General features: G+C 43.8%; 1 protein-coding gene across 2 annotated transcripts in view; it reads left to right on the top strand.

Moving 5' to 3' along the window:
- LOC126412102 (major facilitator superfamily domain-containing protein 6-like) overlaps positions 1-27,780 on the top strand; it is a 329,018-nt gene that overhangs the window by 167,135 nt on the left and 134,103 nt on the right. Inside the window, exon 1 of one of the 2 annotated variants that reach the window (XM_050081541.1) lies at positions 3,509-3,591. The exons of the other annotated variant lie outside the window; for it this stretch is intronic. The gene's annotated coding sequence lies outside the window, so the exon portion shown is untranslated. Of the gene's footprint in view, positions 1-3,508; positions 3,592-27,780 lie in introns of those variants that run through there. 2 annotated transcript variants of the gene reach the window in all.

Below are 27,780 nucleotides of genomic sequence, written 5' to 3'. Positions count from 1 at the left end.
GCCTAGCACATCATCTTGACTCGGTACGTAAGTGTGATTAATTCACTCTAAGCTATCAATCTCCATGTACAATTATCGCATACCAGATGTACATTTTTTGATGTCATGGCGCTACGCTTCATTCAGGAAGGTACTGACTACTTTATGCAAGTTATAAGCCAACAGTGAACATCCAAGGGTGACAGATTAACCTGTTGAAACCGGTTTAGTAAATAAAATATTCCGGCAGCTGAGTTATTTTTTGGTGAACTATATACCAATTTTGTTGGAAAAATAGCAGCTATGAACAAAATCTACAAGATGTAGTTTGTTGGTATCATTGCAAATTATGCTCACGCCTTGGATCCTAGCTCTACACCGTCCTGTCACTTTGAAGCCACCTCCCAAACGTCTGAGTAACACATGTTTCGCAGCGCAGGCCACTGCGAGAAGTGCGGAAAGTGTCAATGAGATTCTAGACGGTACCGACAGGTATATGCCGACTATAGTCCTGTGGCTAGGGGCACTAGGATTATCTGTGGAGGATCAATGGCGCGGAAAGCCCGGTCGAAACGGTTGCACGGATTACCGATTGGCTTTAAATTGCAGTGGTGCTCTTCAAACCACGCACGTACTCTGAGAGTTGTGTGACACGTTGTGTTGTCCCGTCGCGCCAAGGAAAAACAAACTGCTTGTAGTGGTGAACATGATCCCCAAAGATAGACGTGTGCTTAAGTTGATCCATGCGCCTTCCAGAATGGCACGAAAACATTCACAGGACCGTAACTCTCCCTCCTCCGGCGTGGACCCTTCCGAAGATTGTTGCAGAGTGTTTGCTTTCGGACCTTTCATACGCTTCCGATGGAACATTAAACGTGATTAATCCGAAAAGGTTACCTGTAGCCACTACTGTGTAAATCCAACTGCGGTATTAGCATGCAAACTCCAGCCTTCTTTGCCTACGAAAGACAGTCAGCGTGGATGCATAAACCGGGTGCCTGCTGCGGAGGCCCATTCGCTGCAGCGTTCGCTGAACGGTCGTTGAGAACACACTGTTGGTAGCCCTCTTGGTAGCCCTCTTGGTAGCCCTCTTGGTAGCCCTCTTGGTTCACCTGGGCGGCCAGTAGTAAACAGTTTGTCTGTTCGTCCGCACCCGTGGTGCAGTACAGCTGCCCCGGCGACGGTTTTGAATGTCGCCGTTTTGCCATGCACAGTATACTCTAACCACGTCGGTACTCGAATAGTTTAGAAACTTAGCTATTTCAGAACTGCTTCCACTCTTGGCCCGAAAACCAATGATTATGCCCTTTCGGACGGCACGCTTTACGTAACCACTGCTAGTGCTGCCATCTGTGGGTGGTTATTGCACGTTGACATCGAACACAGGCGTTGGTCACTTTGATGTAACGGGACCTTGTATTACTAGATGGAATTTCATTTAGTAAGCGGCTCGAAACAGCATATCCAGACACTCCGGGATGATGATGGCATTGAAACAGAGGATGACACGCGTAAAGCTGAAATACTAAACACCTTTTTCCAAAGCTGTTTCACAGAGGAAGACCGCACTGCAATTCCTTCTCTAAATCCTCGCACAAACGAAAAAATGGCTGAAATCGAAATAAGTGTCCAAGGAATAGAAAAGCAACTGGAATCACTCAATAGAGGAAAGTCCACTGGACCTGACGGGATACCAATTCGATTCTACACAGAGTACGCGAAAGAACTTGCCCCCCTTCTAACAGCCGTGTACCTCAAGTCTCTAGAGGAACGGAGGGTTCCAAATGATTGGACAAGAGCACAGGTAGTCCCAGTCGTCAAGAAGGGTCGTCGAGCAGTTTCGCAAAACTATAGACCTATATCTCTGACGTCGATCTGTTGTAGAATTTTAGAACATGTTTTTTGCTCGAGTATCATGTCGTTTCTGGAAACCCAGAATCTACTATGTAGGAATCAACATGGATTCCGGAAACAGCGATCGTGTGAGACCCGCTTTATTTGTTCATGAGACCCAGAAAATATTAGATACAGGCTCCCAGGTAGATGCTATTTTTCTTGACTTCCGGAAGGCGTTCGATACAGTTCCGCACTGTCGCCTGATAAACAAAGTAAGAGCCTACGGAATATCAGACCAGCTGTGTGGCTGGATTGAAGAGTTTTTAGCAAGCGGAACACAGCATGTTGTTGTCAATGGAGAGACGTCTCCAGACGTTAAAGTAACCTCTGGCGTGCCACAGGGGAGTGTTATGGGACCATTGCTTTTCACAATATATATAAATGACCTAGTAGATAGTGTCGGAAGTTCCATGCGGCTTTTCGCGGATGATGCTGTAGTATACAGAGAAGTTGCAGCATTAGAAAATTGTAGCGAAATGCAGGAAGATCTGCAGCGGATAGGCACTTGGTGCAGGGAGTGGCAACTGTCCCTTAACATAGACAAATATAATGTATTGCGAATACATAGAAAGAAGGATCCTTCATTGTATGATTATATGATAGCGGAACAAACAGTGGTAGCAGTTACTTCTGTAAAATATCTGGGAGTATGCGTGCGGAACGATTTGAAGTGGAATGATCATATAAAATTAATTGTTGGTAAGGCGGGTACCAGGTTGAGATTCATTGGGAGAGTGCTTAGAAAATGTAGTCCATCAACAAAGGAGGTGGCTTACAAAACTCTCGTTCGATCTATACTTGAGTATTGCTCATCAGTGTGGGATCCGTACCAGATCGGTTTGACGGAGGAGATAGAGAAGATCCAAAGAAGAGCGGCGCGTTTCATCACAGGGTTATTTGGTAACCGTGATAGCGTTACGGAGATGTTTAATAAACTCAAGTGGCAGACTCTGCAAGAGAGGCGCTCTGCATCGCGGTGTAGATTGCTCGCCAGGTTTCGAGAGGGTGCGTTTCTGGATGAGGTATCGAATATATTGTTTCCCCCTACTTATACCTCCAGAGGAGATCACGAATGTAAAATTAGAGAGATTAGAGCGCGCACGGAGGCTTTCAGACAGTCGTTCTTCCCGCGAACCATACGCGACTGGAACAGGAAAGGGAGGTAATGACAGTGGCACGTAAAATGCCCTCCGCCACACACCTTTGGGTGGCTTGCGGAGTATAAATGTAGATGTAGATGTAGACAAGTCATTTCCAAGTTCGTGATACAGAACTGAGAAGGTGGTAATAAAAATGTGACGGTTTCACTGGCGTGCCAGTAATGAGACATCTCCTTGGTCACACACACATCACGAAACAGGTGAATAGAAGAGCCATCACTGGGCTGGTACAGTCGCAGTGCCACGGGGAAGTACGCCCAGGTGCGAGCCTGACGCAGAGGGACAAACTTGAGGCACCGTCGTGCCTGACGCCCAGATGAGGGCGCTGCCGCTCATACCGGATGATTCGCAGCAAGGGCATCGCACTGACTCTGAAGGGGGTCAGGAGTAAGGCGGCGCGGGCAGGTAGCCTCCTTGTGACGTGGGAAAACCCCCGGCCCCCCTTCGCGGCAAGGCCATTTAAGATCGCCAGCCGCGCCGTCAGTAGTCCTGGCGCCTCCGGCCTAAGAGTTGCAGACGGCGCTCCACCATCCCAGCGGCTTCTCTGCCTCATGCGGTAAGCTAACCTCGCTTTAAGACAGTGTCGCCTTATTTCAATAAATTTGCATCTACATCTATGCCCTTCAAACCATTGTGAAGTGCATGGCAGAGGGTACTTGTTGTTGCTCCATTCGCGTGTGCAGCATGGGAAGGAGGAATACTCAAGTGCCAATAGGAGTGCTGTCGTTAATCTCAGATTAGCAGTCACTACCCGATCAGAACCAGGTGGTTATAATTAAGGTGCAGCAACTCACGGAGGTCCATCGTGGGCTGTAGCTATCGTAAGGCAGAGAAAATTTTTGGATAAGCTTGTCGTGAATTCGGAACCGATTTACCCTGAAAACAAAGTTGCAGATTGGGCGCCAGATTTGCACCTGGTGGCCAAAATTGGAATAAGTTTTTTTCCCAGCGTAAATCGATTCAACATTAACGCATTAGAATATCCACAGATTTTCGATTTCCTACGATAATTACAGCCCATACTGGACCTCTGCAAGTAGGTGCACTTCAATTACAACCATCTGGTATTTAGGCGTCTGCACTGTATTTCCAGATTCCTCGCTTCATGCTTCTTCATGCTTCTTCTTGAATCTAGGATTTCGCAGGAAGTTGGCAGTTACCTTCAAGAGTTTGACAGGTCGTGTGGTCTAGCATGGCCGTGACAGTCTCATGCTGCAAATATACTTCTAAATGCTCTGATTTTCTTTGTATTTGTCCAATATACTCTGTCAGAATATTGCTGAAGGCTGCGAATTCTTTACCAAATACGATTAAGTGTTTTACAGCAATCTTGTTTGTAAACTTACGGAATTTTCCCTGATCTTCGATGAATAGAAGACTGCCATCTGCTGCATCTAGAACTGAACCTTCGTGATCATTTCGTATCCCAATCATTTGTATGAGTTGATCTATTGTGCAACAGTGATTGAAGATGTAATCACAGAACACTTTTTTCATTTAGCGAAGAGCACATTTTTACGTGTATGAACTTTCAAAGTCGTTGCGAAGTTAACACCTCTCTGAAGTTAAATAGTGATTTGAGGACGTATGCAACTTTTCTCAGCGCTTCGTAATGGATTAATAGTAACTAAATCGTCTCCAGAAGGCATGAGGTTGCTGTTAATAAAGCAGGTGATTAACGTAAAACATGAACAGCGAAGGTTTCAAAAGCTTTTTTGGGGCACGCCAAAAATTTCTATGTTTTTGACCTCAAAGGTAACATACTACGTTCTCCGTTCCAAGATAACCTCTCATTCCCGTAACAAGTTTCGTTTGGTAGTATATATGATACTTTCGTTAATAAGCATTGGTCTGACTCTGAGCCAAATACTTTTCGGAAATCACGAAATAATATTCCTATCCGATTTCCTTGATCAATGGTTTTCAGTATGTCACGTGATAAGCTTATTATCTGATCAGCCTGTGGAGTATTTCCAACACAAAAATTGCTAGAAAGGTACACTAAGTTCATTAATTTTTCACCAAAAATTTTGGGTTACTTATCAGTGGAAGGATACGGCTACTACTTTTCAGTGGCATGGGAAGTACACAGCGGTAATACCAAAATTTTACGTGATATTTAGACCGGACTTCTATCCTACTTCAAAGCTGCTCTCTACATCTATTGATGGACCAACCATGATCTTCTAGTCTGTAATCAATAGTTTGCGTTGCTAAAATCTCGCTTACATCATTCGTTGCTTAATTCATACTCTCAGATAGGGACAGTTTACTTTTTTATGCTCAAACACCTGAACGTTAGTTTTCTACTATAAAAGTAACGATCAAATGTTTCCATCTGCCCCGTTGAATGGAATGCTATGTAAGTTTTCGGTATTATGAAATTCAGTGTGATATACTAGCAGCCAATTTCTCTCTCTCCCTAATAATATGTGCCCCATTTTTCTTAATACTTCAGATTTGCGTGATAATTTGTATTTGGAAAGATTTTCAAAATTTTGAGGAATCGTTCACGTAATACAGGTAAACGTCGCCTTGTTTGCTTTTCTTTTTTCGTTTACTGTTTTGGTCGCACTGGCTTCAGCACATCCAATGACGCTGTGTGATCCAAATGAGCCACCGGTCGAGGGGTGCAGTGGTTAGCACACTCGGGCTCGTATTCGGAAGGACGACTGTTCAAACCCACGTCCTGCCATCCTGATATAGGTTTCCCGTGATTTCCCTAAATCGCTTCAGTCACACGCTGGCATGCCGGTCGCAGTGGCCGAGCGGTTCTAGGCGCTTCAGTTTGGAACTGCGCGACCGCTACGGTCGCAGGTTCGAATCCTGCCTCGGGCATGGATGTGTGTCATGTCCTTAGGTTAGTTAGTTAGTTTTAAGTAGTTCTAAGTCCTAGGGACTGATGACCTCAGATGTTAAGTCCCATAGTGCTCAGAGCCATTTACACCTTTATTTACACGCTAGCGTGGACCTTTCGGAAGGGCAAGGCAGACTTTCGTCCCTATCCTTCCCTAATCCGGTGGGACCGATGACCTCGCTGTTTGGTGACCTCCCCCAAGTCAACTAACCAAACTAGTCCATGACAAATGAAAATTGTGTAAGAATGACAAAAAATACACTTGATATAACTTGATCCAAGGTAAGGCAAGAAACTTGAAGTCAAATACCCAGGTGCTCCAACCGCTTGAATTCTGGAGTTCCATGTATGTTCGAACGCTGGAGTCTTGAAGCGATGTTGCACTTGGTTGAGAGTTTCTGGTACATATGACGGGTGACGAGTGACGAGTTTGGAGGAAATACGGAAATACACCTTTATAGACATTTTTAATCTGCAGGTGTTTTGTAAATAGTGATAAATTGTCGCTATGGCGGCACTGGTACTGTCACGTTTTCCCCCCTCAAGAAAACATCCATATGGGTAAATGTCTTGGAATGAGTAAATGTGACTGAATAAAAATCTTAATGTGGACCTCTTTCCCCGACCAGACGCAAACAGTGTACGTGGTGATGATTTTTAGGACTGAAAGTAAAAGATTCAGACTGGGTGATGGCGTTGTTACCTTACTTACGGGTAAATGATAGTCAGACAACACACACAGGAACGTTACTAAAAGCAACTACAAAGAGCAAATTAGGGAGATGGTAATGCTTTTATTATGTTTCAATAGTGTTGCTAATCGTCAATCTGGGTAATAACTTGGGAAGTAGACTGCAACTAAATATTGCTAATTGCATTAATAAGTAAAGAAAATTGGTGATTCGAATATCGTGACTCCTTTTGCTAGAGGTCGATACTTACAATCGTTCAAAAGCGGACGCTCACTGAGGGCATTCAAATGTGGATACATAATTTGAGGCGTATGGCAGTTGTTGCTGAGAATTAGTTTTTCGACAGGCCGCTGGCTTCAGCTACGCAACAGAATTTCAGCAAATGCCAGGGCAGAACAGAACTGAGCGCGAGAATGTGCGCTGGGGTTAAAACAATACTGCCGTTAGTGGAGGCGTTGTGCTATGTCCTTCCTCTGATGACAATAATTTTGAATTTGTTTCGGTTCCTGACAGCTTAACCCGCTATTTAGAACTTCTGGACTTCTCAGAAAGCGGCACACCTGTTACAGAGCTACACTACTGGCCATTAAATTTGCCACACCACGAAGATGACTTGCTACAGACGCGAAATTCAATTGACAGGAAGAACATGCTGGGATATGCAAATGATTAGCTTTTCAGAGCATTACACAAGTTGGCGCCAGTGGCGACACCTACAACGTGCTGACATGAGGATAGTTTCCAACCGATTTCTCATACACAAATAGCAGTTGACCGGCGTTGCCTGGTGAAACGTTGTTGTGATGCCTCGTGTGAGGAGGAGAAATGCGTACCATCACGTTTCCAACTTTGATAAAGGTCGGATTGTAGCCTATCGCGATTGCGGTTTATCGTATCGCGACATTGCTGCTCGCGTTGGTCGAGATCCAACGACTGTTAGCAGAATATGGAATCGGTGGGTTCAGGAGGGTAATACGGAACGACGTGCTGGATCCCAACGGCAGTCGAGATGACAGGCATCTTATCCGCATGGCTGTAACGGAGCGTGCAGCCACGTCACGATCCCTGAGTCAACAGATGAGGACGTTTGCAAGACGACAACCATCTGCACGAACAGTTCGACGACGTTTGCAGCTGTATGGACTGTCAGCTCGGAGACCATGGCTGCGGTTACCCTTGACGCTGCATCACAGACAGGAGCGGCTGCTATGGTGTACTCAACGACGAACTTGGCTGCACGAATGGCAAAATGTCATTTTTTCGGATGAATCCAGGTTCTGTTTACAGCATCATGATGGTCGCATCCGTGTTTGGGGACATCGCGGTGAACGCACATTGGAAGCGTGTATTCGTCATCGCCATACTGGCGTATCACCTGGCGTGATGGTATGGGGTGCCGTTGGTTACACGTCTCGGTTACCTCTTGTTCGCATTGACGGCACTTTGAACAGTGGATGTTACATTTCAAATGTGTTATGACCCGTGCCTATACCCTTCATTCGATCCCTGCGAAACCCTAAATTTCAGCAGGATAATGGACGAACGCATGTTGCAGGTCCTGTACGGGCCTTTCTGGATACAGAAAATGTTCGACTGCTGCTCTGGCCAGTACATTCTCCAGATCTCTCACCAACTGAGAACGCCTGGTCAATGGTGGCCGAGCAACTGGCTCGTCACAATACGCCAGTCACTACTCTTGATGAACTGTGGTATCGTGTTGAAGCCGCATGGGCAGCTGTACCTGTACATGCCATCCAAGCTCTGTTTGACTCAATGCCTAGGCGTATCAAGGCCGTTATTACGGGCAGAGGTGGTTGTTCTGGGTACTGATTTCTCAGGATCTATGCACCCAAATTGCATGAAAATCTAAGCACATGTCAGTTCTAGTATAATATATTTGTCCAATGAATACCCGTTTATCATCTGCATTTCTTGGTGTAGCAATTTTAATGGCGAGTAGTGTAATATCATGGGAAAACTTTTTTTTATGTGAGTAGTGAAGGACAATCACTTCGATTCTTGAGAGGCTTCCAGTTGCCACCTATTCTGGGGATTCTTGAGATACTGTGCGATTACGCCTGCCGAGAGCAGTAAAGAGACGGCAATAAACCTGCGGCGGTATTTACGACAACGTCGTAAATGGTACCGGGCCGGTAGCACAGAGCACGGGAACGGAGGGTGGCAGCGGCGACAGCGGCGCTATCACACTGTGAAAACCGGCGGCTGCGAAATTACCGCCCGCGCGTCGCCGCTGACACACATCCAGCCGAGGTACAGCCGCCACCAAGAAGCAGCCGCACTGCTCTGATTTGTGGCTCTGGCTGTCTGTGTTTACAGGCGGTTAGGCTGGCAGCAGACAGCCTGTTGAACTGTAGTTTGCACAGCGTGAACCTAGTGACCGGAGGTATATTCAAACACTGAGGCAGGTGTTTCTTATTACCTTACTGCATGTCAAAATATCTGTACCACTGCACCAAGTGGATGATGTGGTGAGCTCTTCTGCAGCCCAGCGAGGAGAATATCCACATACACAGGGCGTAAACAGTTGACATAAAAGTTTTCTAGGTATGGTACCGCGTCATAATGTATAAAACTACTGTTGCTGGGGAATAACCAACGTTTCGGCTACGGTTGCAGCGGCCAGGAGGAGGCCACTGCAACCGTGGCCGAAACTTCGGTTATTCTCCAGCAGCAGTAGTTTTATACATTATGACGCGGTACCATACCTAGAAAACTTTTGTGTTGACTGACTCTGGCCGTTGAAGCCTACGCAGTTATGTTAGGGTGCAAACAGTTGCCGTAACATTGATGTAGGTCAAGTCGAGACAAACAAGTTGATACAGGACGCTTGGGGTCTATCAAGCCGGGAAACAGTCAGATTGGCCCACGGTAGTCGCTCGGAAAAAGAACATGCGCGGCGTGAATCGAACTTGGTTAAAGTTTTAACTGAACATTAAAACTATTTGTCCTGCACTTGCAGAATGTGTAATTGACGTTGTGTGAATCATACCTCAAAGTATTTTGAATTTTTACTTCACCAAAATTAACAATTAAATCATTCTGTCTGTCTGGACGTCTTACTACGAAGTTACTTTGCTTGCAAGGGTTAAGTTTAGACGGAATTGTATACTTAACTAGTTTGTGCATAACGCTCCTAAGTCTTTCTGCTTTCATTATCCTCACGGGAAAGTTTAATAAGTTACTGTAATAGCCGACAAAGCCAGTGGCTTTATGAGACAGAGGACATTGAAACTCCCACGAGGCGCTCATGCGGTCAAGTTCAGGCGGATTTTGCGTGCCAATTTGAGGCTGTTTCCCGGCTTGACGGAAAAAAGTGTCCTTTAGTAAATCTTCCCTCTCGGCTTCCCACAATACCACTGTGATACTACTACTAATTTAATTTACTACTGATTTAACTAAAGGACAGTTGTTTTCTGTCGAATCGGGAAACAGCCTCAAATTGGCATGCAAAATTCGCCTGAGCTTCACCGAATACGCGCCTCGTGGGAGTTTCTATGTCCTTTCTCTTATCGCCACTGGCTTTGTCTGAGATTATATATATATAAAATCGACTTTGTCTTTTCTGTTCGCGTATTGAGAAAGTGAGTTAAACGATGGCGATAGAATAGTGGTGTCTCTTCTGGAAATACATGTTCTCTACATTTACTAAACAGGGTGAGTCGTTTGTGTTAGGATTCTCACTTACGTTCCTCCAGCGTGTTTGATACACTTAAGAATCGTACCGACCTGCTGATCTTAATAGCAACTCTCAGATTTCAATCGATGTCTCTTGCCATAGCTACGTGATAAGAACTCAGAACACTGAAACAATATTTCAGAGCTGGTCGCACTAGTCTCGTATGCGATTTTTTTACAAGGACTGCTGCAACAAAACTTAAGTGCTCTCCATTCGTCTTCCTACAACGATCTCACTGATCGTCCCAATTATTGTGCTTGATTGGGGTTTCCGATTTACTTTGATTCAGCCCGTGAAGTATAATGTGAGGGGTTATGTTAAACATTCATCGAGCCAAGTAATTATGGCAAGATGCTCTGCATGGCCGTTTCTTCGCCAGTGGTCGACGATGTGCAATGACGAATGCCTCCCAGAAATCTAGAGGTGGAATCGACCTGCCCTCTGTATCTGTTGTTTGCAAGATGTCGTGTATGAAAAGAGAATGTACAACACAAGTTTTTTTCCCCTGAATAGGTCCTAATTCATTCAGAGAATTTTATTTTCATCCAGGAGCGTCATGATGACCATAAAATGGAAAATTGACGGTGTAGTCCGTTAGCGACACAAAGCCTACTTTTCTCTACTAGCACCGAGAGTACTGCGGCGATTAAATTCGTCGAGGCCCTTCTCAGATATTTCAGGGCAGTTCCACTGCTTCCTGTACACGAGGTCACGATTTAAGCCTCTGATGGGGGCAATTACGTGTGGCGTTATTGTACGTCTTACTATTGTAAGCATACTAATTAAAAATACAGGAGACTAGAATACAGTCTGTACAATCCTTTGGGTTCAAACCTCGTTTATTACAACTGAATAGACGACAGTGAAAGACAAATCTGAATGTAAAAGAGCAACATCAGATCATTAGTTGACGAATAGTGTCACATTACCTCTTGCCAAAAGACGTAACGTTTGGAATTTGACTCAGGGCATTGTTGAAGTGTGTAGCATTGGGAACATTAAGCTAAAAGTTGTTCCCCGCCTTCTCTCTCTCTCTCTCTCTCTCTCTCTCTCTCTCTCTCTCTCTCTACAAAAATATAAACTGTTTTATACGTTCATGTCGAATTTGCGGTGACATTTGCTTTTTTAATGAAAATCTTTCCTTAGACGGAAAGAAAGTAAAAGGCAGATAAAATATTGTGGTCCATGGGAATTCATGTTATTAGCTGTTCTGTTAAGTTATTGCGTATGCATGCAGAAGTGATACTTTCAGCAATGCCACTTCAGGTTTCTTTGGAAAACTACGTCAGGAGTATTGAGTATTTCAAATTATTTGACATTATCTTAGAGATAATTTAATGATAGTAATACATAAGAAGGATGTTATATTTAAATAATTAGTATTTATTTCTGGTATGACATAATACCTGGTTAAGTGGAAATGTTACTCAGACTTCATCCTAAGTTTTAGGATGATAGGAAACGTAACTTCATAATAATAAGACTTCTGAGGTATGGGACTCTATCGTCATCAGCTTTCACCTCTATCAGCTTTCCTGCATATTAGCAGAGATTCACCTAGCTGATCACCACCTGCAATCTCCTTAACAACTTGCAACAAATGGCTGCTGTGGTTGACCTTCCGCGATTCGACCGCAGAAACGTATCATTTTATTTCTCCTCCGTTCACTGTTGAGCCGTCTCCGCAAACGCCGGGTGACATGAAGAGTTTCGGCTGTTGCGAATGTATCGTCGGGATACTGTCTTTAAACGGCGGTGGTTCCGCGAAAGAGTAGTTAGGTTTTCCCCTAGTGGGGGCGGCCACCCGTGACGCAAACGGCACTCGTGCCGTGCAAATAACGCGCCTCCTGTTGACGTGCCGGGCTAACCCACAGGGGTCCACCGAGACAGAAATCGCCTTATCATTCTGGCGTGCCATATGCTCACAAGGGTTAGCCATCCAACAGTCCCAGAAAATACACTGAACTATCTTCTCTTTCACGCTGAGACATTTCGTTCGCTGACAGTAGACGCCCCGTAAACATAGGGGATGTACTCGTATAGTGTCAGCGAACGAACGAAGTATAACGTCTCGAACTCACAAAGATAAGTTATCCCTGTGATTTCGAGACGATGTGCTTTGCGCTGCCAAGTTACAGTTCGTAATCTTCTCGTAGTGTGTGCAGTAATCGTCGTATGTTTGTCTTACCGCAGCCAGACAGCTGGAAGTGAAAGTCAGGTGCGATCATGTCTTCGTGTCTTGAGCCAGGCTTTCTGCAATACTTACCACAGCTGTCGAAAGGTGTGAGACATTTAATACACTGCCAGTAAGATGATCGAAGGAGTTAGCACATGATTAATTAGGCTGAGACGATAGGAAATACTTCAAAGTATTGAGCTTTTCGTGGACACTTTCAGCGGTAAGGAAAGTTTAATTACATTGATTCAGACTCGTGTACTGTATGAAGGCAGTCAACGTGTTCGCAGAGATTTTATCCGTAACCAGATAGGTCCTGAAATCGAGAGACAACTTCCAAAGACGATAATGCTGCTCCGACAGTCTTGTTTTCTCCCGGGAGTGATTGCAATGATATTTTTTTTCCGAAGTTACTCACAGGACACGCCAACATCCATCCTAGCAGAAGAGTTTTGCTTTAATTTAGGTACTGTTGACCAAATTACATTCATCATAAAGGTTTAGCCAGTTTAAAAGCCTAGACATCTGTCCACTTTGGAGCCTTTATACGCAGCAGTGTCCTTAGACTATCTTGGTACACAGAAGTCAGTTTGATTGCTCATTTATTTGGACGTTTAGCTGTTTTGCTGTGTTTAGGCGACGTGCATTCACGCACCGTAGTATTCAACGCTCACATCGCCCTTCAATAACATCTGAAAATACATATTGTCAGAAACTGGACGTCATTTTTGCGTCTGATACCCAGTAGCTTTAGCAAAATTAAAAGTATGAAATGAACACTTGGCTCAGTACTGTACTATAGTTAAAGGCCACGGTAATAGCTGTGGGGTACTTGATCCTTGTAGCCAGGTAGTGAGGAATGCTACTGTGTCTCACTTGCGAAAAGCGCAAGTCTGGTGTAGGAGTCACTTAGCTTTAATACAGAAAAAATCCCATTACTATTCAGAACCGTCTAATCTAGTGCTGAATAAGGTAGAGATTTGGAAGGATCTATGCTCGGTGTTCATACTAGTTTGATTTGGAGATGGATTTGATTCACACACAACCTGCAACAGTCAGTGTGTAAAAATCGTTATAAAGGAAATTAAGTTCTTGTTTCCCTTTGTTGTAATTCAATCCAAAATATGTCGGCTACATCGAGTTTATGAAAGCATACCTACCGAGCGAGGTGGTGCATTGATTATCACACTGGACTCGCATTCAGGACGACGACGGTTCAGTCCCACGTCCAGCCATCCTAATTTAGGTTTTCCGTGATTTCCCTAAATCGCTCCAGGCAAATGCCGGGATGGTTCCTTTGAAAGGGCACGCCCGACGTCCTTCCCCGTCCTTCCCTAATCCGATGAGACCCATGACCTCGCTATTTGGGCTCTTCCCCCAAAACAACCCCAAAGTATACCAACAAGAAATTAACAGTCCAATAATTATATTCATTCTTTTTCCGGTTATTGTACCGCCCCAGTGTACATTGAATGTTTGACACACAGTATAGATTATTATTAAGTTATGTAGGTATTTTTTACCCACATTTCTCCACTGGACATTATATTAACGGGTTTTGGTTCAGACAGTCTTTAAAAACATATGCTTCTCACTGTAATTACGTCAAAGCCCGCTGGAACATAGCTTTCTATATTGTAACTGTCATCATTTGAACAAGTGGTAAGCAAAACCGCTAGAGTTTTAGAATAATTTGTCACCGCAGCATGATGATACGTACTCTGGGCCGTGACAACTTGGCCCCGTCACTCAGCAGATTTCATGCTGTTCATCTTTAGCAACACGCATCCTACGTCAATCCGATTGGTTCCATCCATTCCTTCGATTTTTCCTTTCCCTCCACCCTGCCTGCTGTCACCAGTCACCAGTTTCCGGGAATTTGCTGCCATTCGTAGTCAACCAATTCATTTAATTTCCTTGCTCTCTATTCAACGTCCTGCGATCTCTCTCTCTCTCTCTCTCTCTCTCTCTCTCTCTCTCGTACGCACAACGAAGGACACTCGGCAGTTTAAGGATTACGAAATATTAGCAGCAAACTACATTTTATTACGACGGCCAAAAGTCGTAAAACATAACCCCGTGAAATGCATGCTAGTTAGCGTTCGAGCTTTCGATACGAGAACAGAATGTCCCCAGCCGACTCTTTCGTTCTAGGAAGCTCAGAGATCCTTACTAAAACGACGGGAGACATATGATGCAGTCAGCTGATAATTTTAAACGCTAAATGGTGATAATTAACAGCGAAGAAATGCAAATATTAAGTCTTTGTTGTCTAGTAACCGTACCTTCTCGGATTTTGTATTCCATTGTCTCGCTATTTCCTTACTGTCCCCTCAGCTATCTGCGATCTTCATCGTTACGCTGAAAAGTATGGTAGAAAATGACGTGACAGCTGATGGTTACGTATAACGCAGCGATCTAAGAATGCAGCTAGGAGTTGGGTGTAGGTCGCGTTTGCGTCGGCACAACTCGCAACACGGCCAGTACAATGGAGGTGGCCGGCCGGGCCTTCCTTTGCGGGAGGTCGTGACTCAGTGTGTGTGACCGTTAGGCGCGGCCCTTGCGGGTCCCACCCGTCGCCCACGCCAAAACTCTCCGGCGTCCGTCGCACAGTGTGTCACTGCTGACAGTCGTACCGCGATGCAAGCATCTGGAATGCGGGATCTGAGCAGCGAAACGCAGCGGACTGAAGTCAGTCGCCCTGTCTGTGTAGCTGGGGTAGATTATAAACGCGCTGCACTCCCTGTTAAAGTCGTCTCTAGGCTTTGGCGCGATTGAAGAACCTTCAGTGTGTATTTTCAGTCTCGATGGAACATAAGTGACGTCGATGAAATTCTTACGGAGGACCTTTCATTAGCGATGCAGCTTGACCCCCAGTTAGGTTAAGAAGCTTGGCACTTGAAACTAAAGAATAGGCTGACAGAATTAATTTTTGATGTCTGAAGTCCAGTTGACGACTGGTGTCTCCGGCGAAATAGCTCTCCTCGTCGTATACGCATGTCACCAGTGGGTCACCCATTGGTCTGAAAAAAGTCCACTAAGACTAAAATCGGTCACCAGTAATGTAATAAAACACCGTTTACAGTCACGACTGATAAGATTCATTAGTAACAAAATTACGTTCTGTAGCTGCACTTGGCAGTCGCTCGGTTTAGATGATGAGAGGAAAGCGTCCTCGCCTTATTCTCTGGGAGAAAATTGTAAGTTACGGTCTTTCTTGACCGCGTAAGGCAATCGAATTCGTCCCTACTTGCAGCGGCTTCCAAATTGATTAATTAAGAGATTAAATGGAGAGGGGTTAAAACACACGCAGAAGTTACCATTAAAGTAGTCAAATATTTAAAAAAAGGACTTCGACGTTGTCGAAAACAGCTCGTCACAAAAGTACAGTTACACGTACAAACTGACTACAGACGACAATAATAGAAACACCGACACTTAAGGAAACAAGCTTCAGTAATTCATTAACAAACAAATAGTGACAAGAGTGGCGGACTCCAGAAGTTCCGTCCGCAGCTCATGGTCTCGCGGTCGCGTTCTCGCTTCCCGAGCACGGGGTTGCGGGTTCGATTCCCGGCGGGGTCAGGGATTTTTCACCTGCCTCGAGATGACTGGGTATTTGTGTTGTCCTCATCATCATGAAAATGGCGAGACTGGGCTGAGCAAAGGTTCGGAATTTGTACGGGCGCTGATAACAGCGCAATTGAGCGCCCCACAAACCAATCATCATCATCATCATCATCATCATCATCCAGAAGTTCCACACTACTGATACCGTTGCGGGAAGGCTTCAAATGTACATCAGAGATCATGGCACTTAAGATATTTTGGCCAAAGGGATAAAACGGTCCAACTACCCACCTTCAATTCGTAATTTTTGAGAAATTTCTCGTGGAGAAACAGCGGTCTGGCGATAAGTACTTTAAAAATGGGTTACAAGCATTCTCGATACAAAAACAATAATTTCGATGGTAACATATTTCGGTCAGTATTCGACCATCCTCAGACCCTAATATCTACTTCTATACCGATACTCAGCAAGCCACCGTACGGTGTCTGACGGAGGGTACCACGTACCGCTGCTAGTCATTTCCTTTCCTGTTCCACTCGCTAATACAGCGAGGGAAAAACGACTGCCTATATGCCTCCGTATGAGCACTAATTTCTCGCACCTTATTTTCGTGGTCCTTATATGCAGTGTATGTTGGCGGCAGTAGAATCGTTTGGCAGTCAGCTTCAGTTGTCGGTTCTCTAAATTTTCTCAATAGTGTTCCTCGAAAAGAACGTCTCCTTCCCTCCGGGGATTCCCGTTTGAGTTCCCGAGGCAATTCCGTAACACTTACGTGTTGTTCGAACCTATCGGTAACAAATCTAGCAACCCGCCTCTGAATTGCTTCGATGTCTTCCTACAGACTGACCTGGTGCCGATATCAAACACTCGAGCAGTACTCAAGAACTGGTAGCACCAGCATCCTGTACGCAGCTTCATTTACAGGTGAGCCACTCTTTCCTAAAATTCTCCCAATAAAGCGTAGCCGACCATTCGCCTTCACTACCACAGTTTCCCTGACGTGCTCGCTCCACCTCATATCGCTTTGCGACGTTACGCCCAGATATTCAAACGACTTGACTGTGGCAAGCAGGGCACTATTAACACTATATCAGAACATTACAGGCTTGGTCTTCCTACTCGTTAGCACAACTTGCATTTTTCTACATAAGGGCTAGCTGCCTTTCATCACACAAAGTGGAAATTTTGTCTTAGTCGTCTTAAATCTTCCAACAGTCACTCGTCTTCAACAATTTACCATACACCAAGGCATCATTAGCAAACAACCGTAGAGTGCTGCCCTCCCTGACCGCCAAATCGTTTATGTATGTAGAGAACACAGCAGTCCTGTCACACTTTCCTGGGGCACTCCTGACTATACCCTTATGTCTGATGAACACTCGCCATAGAAGACAACATACTGGGTTTTATTATTTCGAAGTCTTTGAGCAACTCGCACATCTGTTAACTTATTTCATATGCTCTTACGTTCGTTAACAGCCTGCAATAGGGCATCGTGTCAAATGCTTTCCTCACATCTAGAAATACAGAATTTGTCTGTTGCCCTTCATCCTTATTCCGCATTATATCGTGTGTGAAAAGGGCAAGGTGTGTTTCGTAATGCCACGGTGACAGCCGGTGGCGGTGAACGGAACGGGTGTTCACTCCACGAACCTCAACTGTAGTCTGAGATATGTGGATGGTCATCTACTGACTGAAAACGTTACCATCGAAATAAACGTTTTTGCAGTCGACTGTTTGTAATCCATTTTTAACCAAATAAATTCACTGACAACGAATATGATATCGACTGTGTTAGGTATAGAAATGTTATTACCGATCAGCACCATATGAAAATTTATGCCAGCCACCGTTTGTAGCGAAAGGTCTCCGTAACAACTTCGGCTATCCGTGTACGCCTCCCTTACCGACCAAAGCTTTCACATACTGCACTCTCTACATCCCCATGCCATAGTCCCTACATTCATCACTTAACTCTCGCAACTTTAGTCTGTATTCCCACACCAGAGAGAACGAGACCATGAGGAATTGAGACCTATGATGAAGGCTCTTAGACCAATGAAAGGACAGCATTTCTGAATAAAATCTAAGATTCGCGGTTGCTGCAAGACAAATCTTTTATTTTCGTTACGTCATATTACGTTCTATCCATAAACTCATTCTTGGTATGCGAAATTACTGTCGATCTTGCCTTTTGTGATTCTCAAACGTATTTAGCGGTTCAGCAGTGTCGTACTTTGAGGTTTAAACGTAGTAGGAAATTGATATTTCCTATAAAAGCTCCAATGCTTACACAGTTTGTTATGCAGTATGATTGCAATTCTGTGAAAATGCTGTAACGCTAATGCAGTGGTATGGAATGAAATTATCTTAAATACTTTTTTATGGAATGCTGATTGCTCTTCTTAAATATCTATCATCATTTACGAAATAGTTTGTTGAAAAATGCTGTCGCTGGAAAACATTCATATGTCTCACCCTGCTTTGTTCTCGCACCGGTGAACACTCTGTGACGCCGTCGCACTGCTTCTGTTTTGGAGATTTCTGGGCCACAGCAAGATATTGGCTGCTACTTTGTCAGTCGGAAAGTTCGTTACTAAACTGCAGATAAATTTTGCCAGATTCTCCGGTGTCTCGTGACTGAATAGCCAGTAAAAGTTTTAAACTATTAGGAATGGGAGGCGGGACTGGAATAAGTCGGGATGGTTAACTTTTTAGATTTAATGGACGACTGCGTAACAATGTGTTTAATAACAAGTAGTTGGCTTTATTGTTTCTCTTTAAAATATCGAGGGATTTGTCCCTTACACTGTTTGAGCTCATTTTTGAAACAGTTCTCAGTTCGGCACACTAAACAGCAGATGGCAGTCTCAGGTCGTAATTCAATCCATAGAACGGGCAAATTTCAGACTTTATTCTGTCCTAAATAGCACGGAAAATAGCTTGTTATCAAACCAGGAGAAATCGCGAAGTGTTCGCTTTCTCTTGCTGATTGAAGCGGCTCAGTGTAATACTAGCTTCTGCCTCACAACGTCTTCAGCGATGGACCTTGTAACAATAATTCTCTTTAAGTTGGCGGCTCTTGCTCGTCTTCTTTCCTTCAAAATACTTCCTCTTGCGAAATTCACTTCTGCGCCGATTTCGGAATTCTCGAAACCCCTATAAGTTATGACAACAACAGTGAAACAATCAGGGTCTAGGAAGTTCTGGTTTCTTCTCGTCTCTTTATGTAATTACTGCATTACCCGTTTTCATATACTTTCTTCGTAATATTCTTAAGCTCTTCTACTTTCCACCGCTGCCAAAACTGTTCTACTTTCATCAAAAAACTAATTTCTCTACTAATTAATGCCGCAATCGCGCATTCCTTCTTAAAAATAAAACTGATTTTCTGTAAATTATCAGTTGTATCACCTCTGCCCGTCTCAATACCTCCTTTCTGAGAGTGACTACTTAATTTGTGGCTTCCACATCTAGCACTTTTTTTCACAGGCAAAACGTTCTCTACCGGACCAAACTTCATAATATACAGAGCTTACATGTAATATCATTGACAGAAAAATGTTACAAAATGGTTCAAATGGCTCTGAGCACTAGGGACTTAACTTCTGAGGTCATCAGTCCCCTAGAACTTAGAACTACTTAAACCTAACTAACCTAAGGACATCACACACATCCGTGCCCGAGGCAGGATTCGAACCTGCGACCGTAGCGGTCGCGCGGTTCGAGACTGTAACGCCTAGAACCGCTCGGCCACCCCGACCGGCAAAAATGTTACAAACTCATACATTTTTCCTTACATTTTCATTTACATAAGGAGAGTGAATAAATGAAGGAAACTATAATTCGCTCCTGCTAGATATTAAACAATCACAGAAGGGGTGAAAATATGCCCGTTGTAGGGGGCGGAGGTTGAGGCGTCCTCTCAGCACATAACGATGTCAAAGATGATTTGTGCCATCTTGATGGGTGCTGCAACGTTCCTGCTCGAAACAGTGGCTCACGTCCTTTTGAACCGTTGGCGCTGCCGTCATTATCTGAAAACTGAAAACTGTTGAGAGTAATGAAGAGCTGAACAGCAAAAATTGTAACGAGATTCTATGTGGCAGTTTTCCAAACGTGCAACTGCTTGTCCCTGACCAAAGAGAGTGGGTATGTTATGGCTGCGTCACGAAGTCCGACCTCGGAGTGTTGGGTCCACGGGAAGTTTCCTTAAGAAGACTGTCAGCTGCTGAGAGGCCACAGAAAGCAGATAATATCTCCGATATTGAGAGATCCTATCCTGCATGAGCTCCAGCTGATGCAGAGGAGGGTATATGAAGCCGCCTCTTTTAAGGGGATTATCAGGACTCGGAGCTATTTTATGCTCATGTCAAACATTTTATGGAGAAATTGTTTTAATCCAAATCTTTGTTAAAAAGTATATATCTAAAATACTATGTAAATAATGCTTGGGCGATGAACTGACAAGCATATGTAGCACACAACGGGGCCCCAAATACCTCTGCGCGGATTGCGGGAATAAGAGGTTTGCACGTTTGAGGGTGAAGTGTAGATCTGCAATCAAAAATTTAAGATATATACGTTATGAGAATTAAATTCTGTCTGGCGTGGAACTCGAAAATCAAATTTCCTGAAGTGAATTTCAAAATGAAGGCCACTTCAAAACGTGGATATTGAAAATCGACCTATTTTGTTGCTTTTGAATATAAATAAATAACCAACATAATGAAACTACAGAGGCATATCTTTGTTGCCAGTTGGTTTAAAAATATTTTCAACAATACTACTATATAAGGTAGAAGCAACACTTCTTAGCTATTTGGGAGAATATCAGAGCAGATTTAGAAAAGGAAGGTCTTGCTCAGAACAGATTTTAAACCTAAAGTTGATAATTCGTCACAGACTTACAGAATCCAAAGATATAGTTGTAACATTTATAGATTTTAAAAAGGCATTTGACTCTGTTGATAGGGAAATACTAGATTAAGTGAGCAGAGAATTTGGCATCAAATCTAAATTTGCCCACTTTATTCGTGAAACGCTCAGACACCAAATCAAAAGTAAAATTTAGGGGTGAAATATCGAAGGCATTCAACATAAAAAAAGGTGTAAGGCAAACTGACGGCCTGTCTCCATTCCTCTTTAACTGCGTAACAGAGAAAATAGAGAATGGAAACAAAAACTAAAAGAACAGAAGCTATCACCAATCAGACTGGGCACTAAAAACAAAAGTATTGAAATTCACTGTTTAGCATTTGCGGATGATTCTGCCATTCTTTCTGAAAGCCTAACAAATGTTGGAATACAAATCAGTCTCTTAGAAGAAACAGCCAACAAAGCAGGTTTAAGAATATCTGTAGAAAAACAAAATTTATGACAAATATAAAAAAACGCTCCGGAATCCCTAGCAACAGATACTGGCCAGATAAAGAGGGTAAATAAATTTAAATATTTGGGAGAAATTATCCAAGAAAATGGTTTAGAAAAATTCACTATAGAAGAAAGAGTGCGTAAAATGGAGAGAGCTTATGGAATAACGAGGAATGTCTACAACAAAAGGTGTCTGTTTTAGTGCTGTATATTCAAACTTTTAGACACAGTAGTAAAACCAGAATGTCTTTGCAAGTGAATGTTTAGTACTGAACTACAGATTACACAAACTTCAAGTCCTAGAAAGAAAAATCATTCCAAAAGTACTTAAGCCACAAAAAAATAGAGGAATCGAAATTAAGAAGCAATGAAGTAGTTTATCGCAACATAGAAAACGTAAATTAAACACTACGAAAGACGCGACTGCTATTTTTTGTACACTTATACAGAATCAACAGCAACAGGTTAACGAAACAGATTTTTAAATAGCTTTGGGACAAGACATCAACAATAGCCTGGATTCAAGAAGTTAGGAAAGATTTGGAAAGAAACAACATAGGTGAAAAAGATGCAACAGAGAGTGATTTTCAAGAGGAAAGTGTTAAAAATGGAAGGATTCCTAGGCAGGGAGGGAGAAGACAGGGTCAAAATGGTTCGAGGAGAGTGAAAGGATACATATTGAAAAGATGAAAGAATACTGGAGGAAAAAGAAAGAACAACAAAGAAGGAAGCATTGAAACTGGTGCGTGGTCCTCAGATGATCTGAAAGAAGAAATAATGTGCTTTTTTAGGTCCATGCCAAAATTAGAATTGTTTATTTTATTAAATCCGTAACGGCATCCAGTTTTACGGAATCGGTGTTACTTCAATGAAGCGTAACACTTTAACGACTTTCATATGTGGAGCAACTAGCAGCAAGTTAGGACGTCTGCTGCAGAAACATGGGCTAAGACCAGTGTTCCGGCCCGCTCCCAAGATAGGAGATATGTTCTCCCTATTAGAGACTACATTGCTCTTAGTGTGTCCGGCGTGTATGGTGTACCCTGTGAATGTGGCAGCATGTATATCGAACAAACAATTCGCACGGTTGCGGAAGCGTTGTACTGAGCACAAGCGCCATACAAAACAAAGTGAGCTTGACAATTCGGCCATAGCGGAACATTTCTTGGAAAACGGACATAAAATACAGTTCGAAAATACAAAAGTGTTGGCTCATGCATCTACGTATAGCGTTATAAAGGAAGCGGCAGAGATTCGTTTAAACAACCACAATTTCAACAGAGACCAGGGGTACACTCGCAGCAGGGCATGGGGACGGACGATTGACATAGAAAGAAAGCAAAGACAGACGGGCGACATGGGAACGTCAGTTGCAAACGTGGCGCCTGCACCTGGCGCCACCTGACGTCACCGGTGCTGCCGGTGCTTAACACGCGCCCGCCACATTGGGTCGATCTGATTGGCTGCTGATGACTTCATCACGCCTATATAAGCGACGAGGCTGGCGGAGGTGGCCATCGAAAGCTCGAGGATTTTAATTTTCAATTGTCTTACGTACAATTACTGCTTATGGTTATATGGTTATTCCTATTTGTGTAAGGGTTTTCTTTCAGTCGTTAGGTATCACTACTCCTCCTCCTCCTCCTCCTCCTCCTCCTCCTCCTCCTCCTCCTCCTCCTCCCCCCCTTCCTTCCCCCCCCCCCCCCCCCCTCCCTTGCCCACCACTCTCACAAAACTCCAAGCATTTGGTAGTTACTGGCACCGATACGTGGGATCGGCATACTGCGTAAGGCGTAATTACTTATCCACAATTGACATTCACGGCTTATCCTTGGAGCACACCAATTTCCAGTCCGCACATTCCTGAATGAATGTTCAACACGACAAACGTTACCTGGACCATTACTGGGCCTTGGAAAGTACCGGCTTGTCGCCCCTGGTGCCACTAAGTGTACGTAATTATAAATATTAGATTGCCAAGTAGGTGGAAAACAAGCTGGGAAGTTCTCATTTACTAATTTCAAACTTATTGCGAATGAAAGTAACAGTGTTTTTATAGAATGATTCGGTAGATTACAAGACAGTGATTTCGTACGGAGAGATCGTCACATGGTTCAGTCTTGATTAAATTTGCTTTGTACTGTTTATGTATGCGAGGCATTAACAAGAGCAATAGGACAATTGCTCAATTATGTTTTTTGTCGGCGCTTGCTCTGTATTTCATATCGCTATGAGCTTTGTGAGGTTACCATACTCGCGTCAGTGGTAGGTTATTACCTGTTAGTGGTGCCTAACGAGAGCTGGACTACGCCTGTTGATTTCTAAATTTTTTGTTAACAAGCTTACTACTCTGACGCAAGTTATTTCAACACTCGTTAATGCGATGTGTGTAATTTGACAATGCTTTAAGTATTATATACGTATGTTAAACGAAGGAAAACTTTCCCATGCCAAGGTTGCGACATCGATTACTGTTGCATGCAACTAGGGATACGAAAACAGTGATCTGAAATGCACTGTTACACTGGACTCGCATTCGGGAGGACGACGGTTCAATCCCGCGTCCGGCTATCCTGGTTTAGATTTTCCGTGATTTCCCTAAATTGCTCCAGGCAAATGCCGGGATGGTTCCTTTCAAAGGGCACGGCCGACTTCCTTCCCCGTCCTTCCCTAATCCGATGAGACCGATGACCTCGCTGTCTGGTCTCCTTCCCCAAAACAACCCAACCCAAAGAAGCATAACTGCACTGTTGCCTATTACGGGCAGACGATAATTAATTTTATCGGTTTAGTTATTTCTCGCGTTTTAAATATCCCAGAAATCATAAATTAAGTTTTAATAACTTTATCGTCTTCAATAAATCGAAAAAAAGGATTCTTATTCGCATCGTTAATGATTACACGCATTTTAAGCGCTCGTCTTAAAATAGATAAACCGTTCTGGTCCAGTGGAAAAACACAGGTATCAATCTGGAACAGCAGAATTAGATTTTCCTTTATTATTTTAATACGTCACTTCCACCGAAACGTCGAAGAGATTCCCTCAAGATGATTACAGATTCACTCGTCAGTTTTTATGTAACCATAGCTCTGCCTGACGCTGACGTTAGCATACTGCTGCCTGCCTTCCTTCCTGGCACAGATTACTTTTATGATCGTTAACGAGAAATCTACAATTTGCTGTGAGGGGAATTCGTGTGGTGTATGGATTAACTCACAGAAAACTTGTCTATATCAAACAATAGATAATGTGACAGTTCTTTCGTGCACACGCTAGTGGAAAATAGGCATTAAGGAATACGTAAGCTCAGACGGAGGCAATTTCCTTTACCTATCGCCCATTTCTATATCCCTGTTAGTAGTAAAATTTTCTAATCGCCCACGGTTCCACAGGAACAGTGATTTATAACGTAGGGAAGGAACTTACCTTAAAAAAATTCATAAAGCAGAATTACTGTAACTTAAAGAATATAATAATAAGTTCTTGAAAAATACTTAATGTCAAAATTTCATGACATCCTAACGAAAATACTTTTAACAACCGTAGTGCCTACCGCCCACCATGAAAGCTGCAACGTCCGTTAGAGGACTGTGGGGAACAGGATATTAAATTTTGAACGCAGTTATATTGTGTAGTACGTGGTCATGAAATGAAATGTTTAGACGTCTAAAAGTGTGTCTGGGATCAGTGCATTTTGTGACCTAGGATACTTCCAGCTGTATGCTGTTGACACTTAGATTGTTTTACCCGTATTATTAGGCAGAACACTGAATATAGTACTTATCAGAGAAATATCGAAAGCTGTATAAATTGTCTATATTTATGCAGAGATTGGCCAAGGAATACGAAATTGAAGATTTATAGTACTAATCTAATTTACGTGGTTTACCAGTACTCAGCGATCCTTCAGACGTGTTTGTAGTGTCTCTTTGCGTCTGTAATAGTGATTTAGTGTCGCTTCAAAAGTTGTCGGTTGCGACAGATGGACAGAATTAGGAGTTGCCGAAACAAACCTAACCCATGCAGTACTTTCACGGTAGCATTATACATCGCAGTCTCCTACAGCTCACGTGCAGTATGTCACGAGATAGGGGTTCCCGTAACGGTTACTGGTGGCTGCACGACGAGTACGTGTCAAGGCCAGCAGCGTGCGTACTTTCCAAAGGCCTTGCGTATCCGCGAGTATGTGTCGCGACGAGCGTCAGGTCGAGAGGTCGCCCACAAAAGGGCGCCCATGTCCATTGCTGGCAGTCTCTGGGTGCTGCGGCGCTACGCAGCCTTGAAAATATTTACGAGTCTTGGTGTGTGTGTGTGTGTGTGTGTGTGTGTGTGTGCGTGTGTGTGAGCTAGCAGTGCAGTTACCGCTCCATCTAAACAGAGGAGTCAAAACATAATGACCACCTGCTTAATAACTTGTCTGTCCGTCTTTGGAACGAAATACAGCACTGATTCTGTGTATCGGGGATCCGACAGCTTGTTTTCGGCCGTATGTGGCATTAGATGTCAATTCACAGGTCACGTAATTCGCATAAATAACAGGCAAATTTGGTCGCCGAGACATCCACGTGTGTTCACTTTAATGCGCCTCAAACTACTATAAAACGGTTCTGACTCAGAGACAAGGGCAATTACACTGCTGAAAGATAACATCGCCGTCGGAGAAGACATAAAGTATGAAAGGACTCAAGTGGTTCACAACTATCAGCGTGTCTTCGATCAGTACCACAGGTCCCATGCAAGCGCCGGAGAATGCCTCCCACGGCGTAATATATTGCTCCCAAGAGCCTAAGTCCATGGCGCGCTACTCGTTTCAAGCCGCCGTTCACGTCGATGACGGCGTTTGTGGAGACGGCCATCGACATAGTGTAGCAAAAATGTGATTCACCCGAAGAGCAGACACGTTTCCATTGAAGGACGGTCGAATCCCGATGGTCCCGTGCCCACTTTAATAGTAACAACGTATGAACGTGGTGGTCTGCTACAGGGCTCCCTCCGCAGCTCGTGGTCGTGCGGTAGCGTTCTCGCTTCCCGCGCCCGGGCTCCCGGGTTCGATTCCCGGCGGGGTCAGGGATTTTCTCTGCCTCGTGATGACTGGGTGTTGTGTGATGTCCCTAGGTTAGTTAGGTTTAAGTATTTCTGAGTTATAGGGGACTGATGACCATAGCTGTTAAGTCCCATAGTGCTCAGAGCCATTTGAACAATTTTTTTGAACTACAGGGCTCCTTGTTTAACAATGTGAGGTGAATGGTGTGCTCCGAAAAACTTAAGCGTGCACCAGCAATGTACTCTTTCGGTTCATCTGGCCTTTTTTACAGAGCAGACAATCTTCGGAACCCCACGTTTCGTGAAGAGTCGTGGATGTCCAACTGTTCAGCGCGTAGTGGTAGTTTATCTGTCCTTTTAACTGTTTCCGTACGTACTCATGACAGTAGCACGTGAATATTCGGCCAACTTTGCCCTTTTCGAGATACTCGTTCACGGGCTCTGCGTAACAAAAATAATCTGCCCTCTGTCTAAATCTCCCATTTCAATGCAGCCGCTATCTTCGCTAGGGAGATCCCCCGTCCTTGTCTGCTCCGCTTACATGCTTCTGTTAGCGAGTTACGTCCCTGCAACGCCACCAGGCGGCATCTAACGTTTCAGTGGGCAGTGGTCATAATGTTTTGGCTCATCAGTGTATAAATGACTGATTATCAAGAAATCAGTCTCGATGTTCGATGTTTTTTGCCTTTCCAAATCTACCTCGGCCCGTAACGGGAGTTCGATATATGCATGCTATCAAGTAATTAAAAAAGTATCTGCTCTGGGTCTTGGTTTCTCAACCGCTAACTATTGTGCCCCAGTTTGGCTGAAAAGCCAATTTGCATAAAACGTAGAAGTCCAAGTAAATAATGCCATGAGAATGATTGCTAGTGTTATCAAGTCAACACCTTCGGAGTGGCTGCCAGCTCTAAGCCACATTACAACGCCTCAGATAAGACTCATAAATGCTCACAAACACGTACAAGAACATCATACATAATAAAAATCTAGTAATCCATCAAGATACCGATGATGCAAGCCTTAATCCTCTTCGCTCTAGACGACCACCACCAGCAGCATGGGTCGCTGTGAGAGAACAGTGCTATCTCATTAACGCATGAATTAAAGAACAGATTAGACAACGTGCCACGTATTTCTCAAAAACTATCATGATTTGACTTGAGACGAAAAACATAAACAGAATTAAAACCCAACATGGGAAATGTACATATTTTTACAAAAATCAAGAATTCATCCTCATTAGCGGTAGCGGAGAAGCGCAGATACATCACAGAAGAATGCCGCCGCATGATCGTATGCTGGTGGACCAAAAGACTTACTGCTGGCGACTCCAAA

The sequence above is a fragment of the Schistocerca serialis genome, chromosome 1 (assembly GCF_023864345.2).
Source record: "Schistocerca serialis cubense isolate TAMUIC-IGC-003099 chromosome 1, iqSchSeri2.2, whole genome shotgun sequence".
Taxonomy (NCBI): Eukaryota; Metazoa; Arthropoda; class Insecta; order Orthoptera; family Acrididae; genus Schistocerca; species Schistocerca serialis.
The sequence above is the reverse complement of the archived record's forward strand: the minus strand, read 5'-3'. Positions and strand labels throughout refer to the sequence as shown.